Below are 13553 nucleotides of genomic sequence, written 5' to 3'. Positions count from 1 at the left end.
TAGGACTTTTATCATTCTAAATCTAGGTTTTGCACATTCAATGGGAGCCAATTTAAAATGTATTAAAAGAAACATCATTTAACAGCATAAAAGTTTGCAGTAGATTCTGTTATAATAAGCAAAAAAATCCCTGACACTGACATCTTAAATTATAACAAACATTCAATAAACACGGGGGGCGGGTTGGGGGGGGGGGACGTTTCTAGTCTCTAGAAATATGAACTCCTGAGAAAGCGAAAGGGATTTCAGGTGACATTCACCTTATGAATAAAGAAATGATTTCTTTCTCAATATGAAACACACCCATTTAGAGTCCAGAGCTTCAGGAGTTCGGCCTCTCCACATTCTCCAGTTACTGTAAAGTTTTAGAGGAGAAAGCATGAAGGCCTTTTGTTACTCTCCTCGACGCTTTGGCTTCATCGAGGAAATTCAAAAATACTAGAAAGTGGTGGGGTTTCGTTTTGCGTGTGCGGTGTTAAGTAAAGGAGTTTCTTGTAAGCATTTGAAGTCGGCCCAGCCGAGAGAAGCTCCTCAGACATCCCTACGGAGAACCACCTGAAAACCTTGGCAAAGGGACGTAGGAGGGGATTATACAGCAGGATTCAACAAAGGTCCTGGCCAGGGTGGACCCGTTAGCAGAGGGCAGCTGACTGTATAGGACAGCCACACATCAGGGCCCGCTCTCTGCCCACGAGACCATGCTTGCCGGGCTAGACTTCCTCCGTGATAGGCTTCTAGATCCTGACTGGGTCATGAAGGGCTTTTCTGGACTTCCACTGTGATAGTGGAGTATAACTCCTGCTTCTGCTGCCTGGGGACCCAATGCTGCCAAAGGAATTTCAAATGATGACAATGCTCCCGGGCCCTGCGCTGACAGGAAGACCCTGACTGTAGCGCTCACAATAGCCGCGCCTTGCTTAACTGGGAGCTGGTAGGGTTGGTGACTTTTAGAATTAAATCACCTCCTGCTCCTGTCACTTACTGAGGTGGTGGCTGTCCTGTCAAACTTGCCTCCATTGAATACACTGTTTCTCTGCTTTAAGTCGCTTTGAGTCCCACGAAGGTGGACGCATTAGCCTTTTGTAATTAATGTAGCTTCCCGGAGGTGACCACTTTGATCTGAAGAACTGAATTTGCTTCCCGATGATAAAAGGATGGTTGCGCAAGCAGCTAGGAGCAATGTATCAGCAATTCCATGATCTCAGCAGTCACCTGAATATGCTCACGAACAGGCATGCTTTAGGCAAGAACTTGCTTCCCAAGACGTAAAGCTTTAAGCGATACCAAATGAAAGCCGTTTTTATCTATATACCTCTCACAGTCTTTCCTGTTTTAAGAGGCTGCTGCCAGGAGGGGGGTGTTTTTCTGTGAAAGGCGGGGAAGGGAAGCTGAAAGGACAGGAGGGAAGAAATGGAAAGGTAGTCTGTAGAAGTCTAGCAAATTCCAGGCCTTTTCTTGTAATATAAGTTTAGCTAATGTCCTGAATTACCAAACCTTAATTTTCTCATTGGTTCTACCACTATTTGAGTTCCAGTGACTAATTATTGCCGAGAGCAGCATTTTTCAACCTATGAATCCTGAGAAACTAGTGAGGCATAAGTAGCATTTAATTTTTAATGAATTGAAATTAATTGAGCTGGCTAGAAGATATCAAAGCATTATATAAGTTTGTTTCTAAATGGAACTGTTGTTTCTCAAATATTTGGTTTCAATTATAATGCTAGAATTGGAGATGTTTAAAAGCCTGGAAAAGGGAAAAAAACTTTCCTGTTTTCTTCCTTTAAAAGGGGCAGTTATGTTAGCCATATCTGATATCCTATAAACTGTGTAAATTGTGTTTCTTAACATGGGCTACCTGGTCCACCAGCATCAAGAATGTCTTAAACTCGGAATGAAGGCCTTCTCAATCCAATCTAATGAAAGGCATCCCTCAAGGCTATTGCGAATTCAGTTCCAGACCACTGCAATAAATCAAGTATTGTAATTAAGCTAGTCATGCACACCTTTTGGTTTCCTAGGTTATATAAAAGTTCTGTTTATACAATATTGTAGCCTATTAAATGTGCAATAGCATTATGAAAAAGTGAAATCTTGAGAGAATGATCAAAATGTGGCACGGAGACCTTAACTGAGGCACTGGCTATTGGGGGGGCGGGGGGCGGTAAATGGCATTGATAAAGTTTCTTGATGAAGGGTTGCTACAAACTTTCAACTGATAAAAAATGAAATCTCCGCATAGTGCAGTGAAATGAAACACAATAAAGTGCAGGTATGCCTGCACTGTTCGGGGGGGAAACTCACGGGTAATCAGTCGTGCATGCCGGGATACAGTCACTGAGACTGCAAGGGAATCTAGTGCTCAGAAAACCTGTTTCCAGAATGGAGAGAAAGTGCAATCTTTATAGTCAAGTTATTGTATGCAGGTCACAATTCTGATAGAATTGGATAGCACTTAATGGACAATCTTCTCTTTTGATAAAGAAAAACAGAAGTCTAACACTTTCCCCATAACATCTTTGCTTGAGGATGTAACATTCTTAGGAACTTTTTGCTTTTCGTGGCCATGAGAGGGCTTCCTTATTGCTGGCTTCAGCCTTTTCTGCGCAACAAAACACAATATGCTCTCCTGTTAAAAGAGGGGACAATGACCATTCTTCTGTCCATTCAAGACCTTTTTTTTCTTCTTCAACTTTATCATCATCTAGAGCTTAGAAAGGATCAGGAAACACAGTATCTTGTCTGAATTCCCTTTCCATGCAAGATGCCAGTTGACGACATGCAGGACAGGTGGTCAGTCTCTGTTTACACTCTCCGTGGAATGATGATATCTGCTGTCTCAGAAGGCACTCCATTCCAGTAGTCAGACAGAAACCTTCCTCTTATATTAAAAAAAAAACAACCTGCCTCACTTAGCCCAAATTGGCTGACTTTAGATACAAACTGAATTGAAAGGACTCAGTGCCATTGAGTCAATGCTGACTCACAGTGACCCTGCAGGGCAAGGTAGAACTGGCCCTGTGAGTCTCTTTTCTGGAGTAGAAAGCCCTGTCTTTCTCCGGAGAAGTTGCAGGTGGTTTCGAACTCCTCACTTTATGGTTTGCAGCTCAACTTGTAACCACTATACAACCAAAGCTCCTACTTCAGATACAAGCCGAGCTTCAATCTCCTTAATCATAGAGCTATCGCAAATAGTAGAAAGCAGTTACCATGCCTGTCCCTCCCTTCAGGGAAACAAAAGTAGCTTTTTCTTTTTTTTCTTTTCCTGCTAAATATGCCCACTTCTGGTATAATGTTTGCCTCCTCCTCTGGAATCTTATGCTCTTTAATGTATTTGTTCAATATATGTAAATTCACTTGACTCCTGCAATTGAACTCACATTTCTCCAATTCGTCCACAAAGGCATCATGAAATGTTCCATTCAATACCTGTCATCATGATTGCCAGGGGCTAAAGCACTAATAGATAAATAAATTTCATTTCTTGGCCATTTTTATTGCTTGCTAGAGATCACTCTTCCTTTTGCTAAATACTTGAGTTCTTGCTAAATAATAATAATCTACTCAGCAATCCATTCAATTTTCAAGTCCACCTTAATTTCCAGAATCTACCTCTAGTCTATCTGTAAATTGTGCACTAACTATTTTCACCCTGTCTTACTTCCTAAAATAGATCTCCACAGTTTCTCCTTGATTTCTGAAACTTAGATTTTTAAACATCATATGTGGAATCCCTATATACGACCATGAGTGAGGACTGATACCCTTTAATTCCCACCTCTATATGCCACCAATGTCCAAAAGCTAACAAACAAGGAGCTCTGCATTTGAGAAAAAGAAACTCACGGAGTACAACGTCCCCTTTGTGCTTGCAGGATATTTTCCTCATGGAAACATCCGCTTGAAATGAATGATGTCTCATCTAGGTCCGGCTTCTAGCCTGGAAAGATCGATCCCAGAACATGGATCCTTATGAGCAGGAGCCGTTGCCAAGCTTCTCCAAGGCAACACCTCAGATAGAGACGTTGGCCAGACAAAGTCCAGTAAGGTCAAGAAAAGGAAGCTTGCCTTACTTAGAAGTCCAAATCACATACACCTTCTTTTCCTCAAAATTGTTTTCTAAATTGACTTCACACTAGTCATCTTAATGTTATGAAAAAATAGCAAGTCACGCAATTGTCTCCCCTGGAGAAAGAAACCGGTCAATGTCTTAACAGAGAAGTGTAGAGGGAGAGGGACAACAGCGCTGGGGGGGCTTCTCCACCTTCACATGTGGTTGATGATGTTTATGTGCCCCCTTTTTCTGTCCAGCCCTGACTTGTTCTCCACTAACCCCTGGGATGGGATGTCAGTGTGATAAAGTGGGAAATTTTTATTCATGTTCTACTCCTTCAAGCAGGTTAATACTTTCACGAATTTTACTATCATCTTTGAGCTTCCAAATTCTATCCTATTTTTCTTCAAGATGCAAATTGATGCATGCAAACTAGAATAGTATTTATTGCATTGACATCAACCGCCAACCACCTCGTTCTCTATGATGGATGTAGTCTAGATTTTGACCATGTAATCTCCACGCTTTGAGAGGGCTGTGTTAGAAAATAAAAGAAGCCCTGGTGGTGCCGTAGGTAAGCACTTGATGGTTTGAACCCACCAGCCACTACACAGGAGAAATATGCGGCATTCTGTTTCTGGGAAGTTGTATAGCCTTGGAAATGCTATAAGGTAGTCTTAGTATAGCTTAAAGGACCACTGTGAGTTGGGATAAACTCAATGGCAATGAGTTTGGGTAAGTTAGAGAATACATCAATCAGTTTTATCTACATTTCAGTTCCAGGAGAGCGATATTAGACTTTATGCAGAACTTCAATCACAGATCTTGCTTCACTTCACAGTATTCCAGAAAATTTTCCATTACACTGATGTATCAATGTATTTAATTAAGCTTATTTAGGATGATATATATAATTAAATGCCCTTAAGTCAATTCTGACTCATACCAACAATATACACAACATATATATACAATATATACAGCAACAAAAATGTATGGCCCTGCACAATTCCCACAGCCGTTGCTGTGACTAAGCCCATTGTTATAGACACTGTGTCAATCCATCTCATTTATGTGTTTTATCTTTTTCCCTGGCCATTTACTTTAAATCATGATGTCTTTTGAAATTAAAATTGGGTCCTCCTGAGAACATATGCAGAGTACATGATACAAGGTCTCCCCTCCCTTGCTTCTACAGAGCAAAGTGCTTATACTTCTTCCTCAAGACATTGTTCCTTCTCTTGCAGTCATTGACATAATCAGTATTCTTCATCAATACCAGAAGCCGCTATCATCTATTCTTCTTCAGTCTTTCTTATTAATGATCTAGTTTTAACTTTGAAAGGGATACTACATGGAAATAAAACTAACTGAACTATTAATGCACACAACATCGTGGACAGCTCTCAAAGATATTATGCTTAGTAAAAATAGAAAAGTTAATCTCAAAAATGTTGCCTACTACATTATTTGATTTATATCCCACCTTGAAAATAAGAAAATGTAAAGATTAAGATTTTATTCGCCTTTTCAAAGAGAGAGGACAATGGGCAAAGAGGGAGATTATAAAGGGATCGTTGGAGATGACTGTTTGGGTGATGGGAAAAGTTCTCTATCTTGATTGTGATGGTAGCTATACATCTACAAGCATGTGTTGTTGTTATTAGGAATCTTCGAACTGTTTAAACTCAGAGGGATTCTATGAACAATAGAAAGAAATATGACCTAGCCCTGTGCCATACTCATATTGTGTTATAGTTGAGCCCATGGTCCAAGTATATATGGGATTAAGTTCATATAATTACACACAGAGAATACATTTAAAAACTGGGGAGATTGGATAAGGGCTATATTAGGTATAATATCCACTTGTTGAAACAATTCATTTCCTAGAGCTTTGTTTTCCACCAGTTCTTTCTGTGGGGGTTGGACTGCGTCTTCAATATCATCTGTTCCTGATCATGTGCAACACCCTCCTCATTGGCCTGAATGTCAGCTTCGTAGTTCAGTAGCTGCCTATTGCTTCCACCTTGCTTCAATGCTTCCTGCGTCAATCAAAGCATTGCACTGAACTCTTTCAATAATGCAAATCAGTTTTTCCTCGGTTCTTTAAGCTTGTAAAATTCTAGGTGTGCTCTGCTCTTCTGGTTTTCGAACTCCAGGGCTTTGCATAGTCATTCTAATATGTTATTTTGTCTTTTCAAGCTGCCCTTTGAAATCTGCTCAGCTTCCTTTTTTCATAATTTCTCCCAGCCACTCTAGCTAACTCTACATTCAAATTGAAGAGGAACACCATCACCTTCCTTGTCAAAGATAATATTTCTAGCTCCAAGTAGATTACAATGCTGTCAGTGATAGGATAGTATCCATATGCATGAAATAAATACCAGCTAATGTGACTAGTATTCAAATGTGTGCATCCAGCATCAATGTCAAAGATGAAGAAATTAAAGATTTTTACCAACTCTACAGTCTAAAATCGATAAAAGCTGCCAAAAAGATGCATTGATAGTTACTGGTGATTGGAATGAGAAAATTGGAAACAGAAGAATCAGTGGTTTGGGGGATAAAATTTCCAGCTATTATATGATAAAACTTTGGAAGACCAATGATTTATTCATTGGAAATAACCTTTTTCCAGCAACATCAACAGGGATTATCCATGTGGACTTCAGTATTCCATGCTGAAGAATCAACCCAACTATCTCTGTGGAAAGAGACAATAAAGAAGAACAATATAATCAGTCAAAAGAAGGCTTTGGAACAACTGTAGAACAGACCATAATTTGCTCATGTGTTAGTTTAGGTTAAAGCTGAAAATATTTAAAACAAGTCCACACGATCTTGTGTTGATAACGTCTATATTGAGAGACGATCTTAGGAAGAGGTTTGAACATTGAATATGGATGACTACAGACCAAATAGGTTGTGAGTTGACATCAAGAATATCATACCTGAAGGAAGCAAAATGGCATGGAAAGGAAGGAAAGAGAGAAAAATATGTAACATAACCACTGACATCTGTCTAGTACTTTCCAGTATGTAAAGAACTTCACCTATACTACCTAACAGTCCCCTGTAATAACTCTTTGGTGTAGGTAAAGTGGCTATTGTCTGTTTTCCAGCTTAGCAGATGAAGAAAGGGTCACATACTTTATTTATAAAAAAGGACGAATAAGAGGCAAAATCAGGGCTCAAATCAACGTCTTCATCTGTTCTCTGAGATTTCAAATCATAGATTCGGTTAATTATTGAACTCGTTTTCACTCATTGAGACCATAGGTTCCTAAACTTATTTGGACGACTGCTCCCATTTTAGAAAGAACGGGAAAATTTACTCAGCAACCCCCTGGCAAATGCAAACCTGCATCCTATAGTCCAGAGTCTGTTTCTGTCGCCCTTTGGAAAGTCCCTTGCCTCTCCTACCCCGCAGAGAGCAGTGTGGCCCCCTTCAGAAAACACTGAATTAGGCTTCAAATCCCAAGTTTAATCAATAATTTTCTTTTCCTCTCCTTTGAAGAGCACCCATTAAACTAAGTAGTTTTATCAATTAACATTTCCTACTGAGTCTTGATAGGAAAGGAAACAGATTGATTCATTCCCACATTGTGTTCTTATTGGTAGACCGATGAGCTGATAGGTTGAAATGTCAGCTTTCAGTTACTTCCTAATGAAGGTAAATGTCAACACTGGCAGCTTCTGGTCTGTTTATAACTAGATCTAATTCAATATTTGACAACCACCATAGGACAAAATGCTCAGGGAAAAACTGTCAAATTTTCAACTGGTCTCCGAATCTACCCAGGGTGAAAATAAAGGAGAAAAAAAAAAATCAGTGTGTCAAAAACAAAACAATCTCTTTCAAAGCCCATAAGAAAATCCCATAGAAGGTTGTTGTGGTTGTTGGGTTTTTTCCATGCAAAATAAAGTGCTATACCATGGACAGATCTACTACAAAAGTTGTTCATTACCCATCTCTCCACTTCGAACCACTCCCCAGTTCTTGGCTCCCAGGGCCCTTGCTTGCTTTCCTCAGACCTCCATCTCTGGGGGAATCATTATTTTATAAACAAATTCACACCACCCGATCATGACCAAGCCTTTCCTTCCTCCGTCCAGCTCACCAGAAACCACGATTTCTTTCCTTGCTCTCTGGAGCCTGTGATTTTTACCTCTGCAGGACGTTCCCTATCACTTTTTCTTCCTTTGGCTCCCAGAATAACTTTAAGCAAATTGAGTCCTAAATTAACCATCCCCAATTACTCTAGGGATGCCTCCCTGCTCTTCTTTCCTTTAACCTGAACTCTGGATATCTTTTGGTTCCCTTGGTAATTTGCCTTTGAAATCCAGCTTTCTGATTCCTGATCATGTGTTTGTACTTTTGAACAACTTTTTTTTCTATCACCAATTCCGTCAGTGTTGGTAGGTGCCGTACAGTCACGTCTGACGCATAAGGACCCCATGCGCAGTGAAATGAAACACACTCAGTCCTGCACCAGCTTCACAGTTGTTCTCACCATTGAGCCTTTTGCGACAGGCACTGTCAATCCACCTGTCCAGGGCCATTCTCTTAGTTGCTGCCCCTCTATTTCACCTTCTCCAGGGACTGGTCTCTCTTACTAACCCATTTCAAAAAATGGTGAGCCAACAGAACGCTCAAATTACAAAACAATTCCTTTAGGGGTCACTTGTTATTTATTTCCTTGAAGGAAGGAATAATGGTCATCACTAAAACCAGGTCTTAAATTTTGAGAGGAAGTGGGGCCGCCTCCTCTATCTTTTAATAGAGTTTTACTCCTGGCTGCCAGTTACTCAGGATGGTGGGCCCAGTGGCACTCCAGAATTCCCCGTGCTTCTCTGTGTGAACCTTATCATAACTTTATTCTAATCAGCCCAACAGTTTTTTCTTTAGTAGCATCTTCTCTTACATGTTGGCGTTCTGGCTTTCATTCCTGATTTTATGGATCATAAAAGATTTACTTTACATATCAGATTAGTTAGCTACAGCTAAACTAGAGATTGGATTTTTCATCCCAAGCAACCTCCATATACAAGGAGGTACCCTCCCCAAAAAACAGAAAAAACTCCACTGCACGGAGCTTTTGTAGTGCACATTTTTCCCCATTAGGCAGGCACCCAGCAACTCACTCTGAGTTAGTGCACGCAGAGGTGTCACCTGGGAAGTTTCTCTCTGGTCACAGTGAATTTTATCATAAAAGCAGATTCACTCAAACATCATTTTTTATACTGGCCGATTAAAAAGAACAGTATGCAGCTGTGAAATTTTATTTTCTGCTCAGGAAAAATGCCTTAGAACTGTTGTGATGTTAAACACAGCTTACATGGACAGCACTATGGGAAAACTCAAGTGTATGAGTGGTTTTCTCATTTCAAAAAAGGTGAAATGTAGATTGATAACAAACCTTGTTCTGGATGTCCATCAACTTACTGAACAGATGAAAATGTTGGCAAAATCATGCACTTGTGGTGGAAGACTAACGATGATGGACCGTTGAAAGGATGTGGAAGTTATCTGGACTATCTTGGAGCTTGGTTCCACGAATTTTAATGGAAGATTTTGGAATTAGAAGGGTCACTGTGAAATTTGTGCCTTGGGTTCTGACTAATCAGGAAAAAGAGCATAGAGTGGAAGCATGCTGTGCTTTGAAAGAATAACTCCAAAGCAATTCAGGCTTTTTCCCCCCAGGTCACTACTGGTGAGGATACATGATGCTATTCTTATAACCCCAAAAGGAAACATCAATCAAGCCAGTGGAAGACACCATTGTTGCCTGGCACAAGAACAGCTCGTCAAATGAAATCAAAGAATAGACGATGCTCATTTGTTTTATGATATGAGAGAGATAGTGCATTTGCAGTTTATTCCACTAGGTCAGACTGTTCATCAAGCTTTCTATTTAGAGCAGCGGTTCTCAACCTGTGGGTCATGACCCCTTTTGGGGTTGAATGACCCTTTCACAGGGGTCGCCTAAGATCATCGGAAAACACATATTTCTGATGGTCTTAGGAATAGAGACACCATTCTTCAATCCATCTCCAAGCGGGTCCGCCCACATGCAGATATGCCCACATATGAGTACCCAGCGTGAAGGCTGTTAACCATGCTACACCATGCTTCAAGAAAAAATTTCTTTTATTTGTTTGTAATTAGAAATGAGTATTTCACAATATATAATTACATATTGTTTTGTGATTAATCACTATGATTTAATTATGTTCAATTGTAACAATGAAAATACATCCTGCATATCAGAAATTTACATTATAATTCATAACAGTAGCAAAATTACAGTTATGAAGTAGCAACGAAAGTAATTTTATGGTTGGGGGTCACCACAACATGAGGAACTGTATTAAAGGGTCATGGCATTAGGAAGGTTGAGAACCACTGATTTAGAGGTTCTGAAAAGATTGTGTAACAGTGTGCAACAAAAAAGGCCTGATTGGCGGCAGATGGAAGAGTGGCTTTGCCACCACAACAGTGCACCTGCTCACACAGCCATCTCAGTGCGCCAGTTTAGGGTATTCCACCAGGCCTCTCTTGCCCCAGGCACCTCACTCACCTGACCTCACTCTGTTACTTCTTTTTGTTTCCTTGAATGAAGAGGGGGATGAAAGGACAGCAATTTGACACATAGAAGAGGTGAAGAAAAAACAAGGGAGGTGCTGTCTGCCATCCAAACAGATGAGTTTGACAAATATTTCCAAGAATGGAATGGCAGATTTGACAAATGTATTAAGTGTATTAGAGAGTACTTTGAAGGTGATAAGGTTGTTTTGTGGGGAAAAATTTACATATCTTTGAAAAAATCTGGTTTTTTGTTTTGTTTTGTTTTGTTTTATGGGTACCCCCTCATATCTTCCCTCCTAGTGGCCAAGGATGTAACAGGCCAGGTCTATTTATCCTTCTTTAACTCACATGAATTTGCTGCCATCCCCTTTACATCACGTTTCAAGTCAATGGAATTCCCCCCGCCCCAATTAATAACATTTAGAGTCGAATGTACACTTCTTGAAGACAGGGAGAACTATTTCATTCAACTTATTTGAGGGTACATGAGTAACCAGTGCTTTAGATCTTGGAGGCACTCAATAGATAATGAAATACTAAGTTACAGAAAAGGAGTTGTGAGGGGTGACCATTTTAAAAAGAAAAAACAAACTAGGATATTAGTTTAGTAAAAAGTTGTGGCATGGCTGAACAAAGATTCCTGCAGGGGGAGAGGGAAAAATAAAGCTCATGGATTTCAGACCACAGAAGGCATACAAGAGCATACAAAAGAGATGATAAAGGAATGTTTTCACAAGAACAAACTGGTAGTAGAAATCCTCCTAGGAATCATTTATACTACCAATGACAATTAAAACCATTTTAAAAAACCAAATTGCTTTTTCAATTCTGTCCATTTCAAACCAGCTCTGTGATGTTGTAGAGCTGTGTAGTTCTAGCTGCCAGTAGACCACACGACGGCAGAGAGAGTGACAGAGTACTTTCTGACAGAGCTCAGAGGAGTGCACTGGCTCAGTAGAGATTAGTATGAGAACTGGAAGATATATATAAACATAACAAGCCTGGAGACCACAGATTTTAAGATCTAGTTAAGAATGAAATTGTCTAAAGCAAAAAAGGAAAAAAAGATTAATGAGTAAAAGTTAGCATGGTTTATTGAAAGAGAAATTGGTTCTCTAACAGGGAGCACTCCAAACTAAATAAAGGGAGGGAGCTTACTTTTGCAGTAAAAATGCTCTTTTCAAGATTACATGGTTCCCTTGCCCTTGACTTTGATTGATTAATCACATTTAATTTTCCTTTGTTTGGGGAAGAATGGCCTAAACTGACTTATTCTGATTGGAATGGTGTGACTAACTCCTGCTGATAAGTAGTGTGAACACATGCTAAGAAGCTACGTTCATTAGTTTGATTCTAGGGAAAGCTGTTGTTCTGATCAGGGGCCTTAGGTCTAATCTTTCTTTGGCTTTTTGTCCAGGAAAGCCATTTTAACTTTTGTATTTTTACAAACCCTTACATTCTAAGCCACATTTGTACTGGAAAACTTAATAACAACTAGAATCTAAATCCAGAGTCAGTGGCATTAATCTCATGGTGCAGAACTGATGCTCAAAACAGTACAACCAAACTCACTGCCGTCTTGTTGATTCTGACTCATTGTCCTGTTTGCACAACTGTCTCTTGATTCACGTACAAGTTCCTCATGAGCACAATGAAGTGTTCAGGAATTCTCATTCTTCTGAAGGCTGTCCATAGTTTGTTATGATTCACACAGTCAAATGCTTTGGCATACTCAAGGAAACATAAGTAAACATCTTTCCAATTGAGCCAGAATCCATCCGATAGCAGCAATGGTAATCTTTGTTCCATGTCCCCTTCTGAATCTGCACCAAACCTCTGGCAACTCCCTGGGAATAAATTGCTACAACCATTGTTGGATGATCTTTAGCAAAACTTCACTTGTATGTGATATTAGTAATATTGTTCTATAATTTGAGCATTCTCTTAGGTTGCCTTTCTTTGGAATGGGTATAAACATGAATCTCTTCCTGTTATTTGGCAATGTAGCTGTCTTCCAAATTCCCTGGCATAGATTAGTAAATGCTTCCAGTGCTTCATCAGTTTGTTGAAACATTTTCCATTGGCATTCTATCAATTCCTGGAGCCTTGATTTTGGCTAATACTTTCAGTGCAGCTTAAATGTTTTCCTTCAGTGCCATTGATTCTTGTTCATATGCTACTTCCTGAAGTGGTAGAATATAGACTAGTTATTTGAGGTACATTGAATCTGTGAGGTTTTTTCTATCTCCTTTTCTTTTTAATTGTTTTATTAGGGGCTCATACAACTCTTGTCACAATCCATACATACATCAATTGTGTAAAGCACATTTGTACATTCCATTACCCTCATCATTCTCAAAACATCCACTCTCCACCCAAGCCCCTGGCATCAGCTCCTCATTTTTCCCCTCCTTCCCTGCCCCCCTCCCTCATGAACCCTTGATAATTTACAAATTATTATTTTGTCATATCTTGCACTGTCCAACATCTCCCTTCACCCACTTTTCTGTTGTCTGTCCCCCAGTGAGGAGGTTATATGTAGATCCTTGTAATCAGTTTCCCCTTTCCAATTCAGCCTTCCTCCCAGTATCGCCACACACGCCACTGGTCCTGAAGGGTTCATCCACCCTGGATTCCCTGTGTTTCCAGTTCCTATCTGTACCAGTGTACATCCTCCTGTCTAGCCAGATTTCTAAGGTAGAATTGGGATCATGATAGTGGGGGTGGGGGTGGGGGAGGAAGCATTTAGGAACTAGAAGAAAGTTGTATGTGTCATCGTTCCTACATCACACCCTGACTGGCTCGTCTCCTACCCGAGACGTTTCTCTAAGGGGATGTCCAGTGGCCTACAAATGGGCTTTGGGTCCCCACTCCACACTTCCCCCCTCATTCACAATGATGATTTTTTTT

The 13553-nt window shown here is 40.1% G+C and overlaps 1 protein-coding gene across 2 annotated transcripts in view; it reads left to right on the top strand.

The window, feature by feature from the left end:
• Positions 1-13553, top strand: part of GALNTL6 (polypeptide N-acetylgalactosaminyltransferase like 6) — a 1306147-nt gene that overhangs the window by 1039036 nt on the left and 253558 nt on the right. The gene's annotated exons all lie outside the window — the stretch shown is intronic.

This window comes from Echinops telfairi, unplaced genomic scaffold, assembly GCF_000313985.2.
Source record: "Echinops telfairi isolate 266 unplaced genomic scaffold, ASM31398v2 ScPeMD7_9;HRSCAF=40, whole genome shotgun sequence".
Taxonomy (NCBI): domain Eukaryota; kingdom Metazoa; phylum Chordata; class Mammalia; order Afrosoricida; family Tenrecidae; genus Echinops; species Echinops telfairi.
The sequence above is the reverse complement of the archived record's forward strand: the minus strand, read 5'-3'. Positions and strand labels throughout refer to the sequence as shown.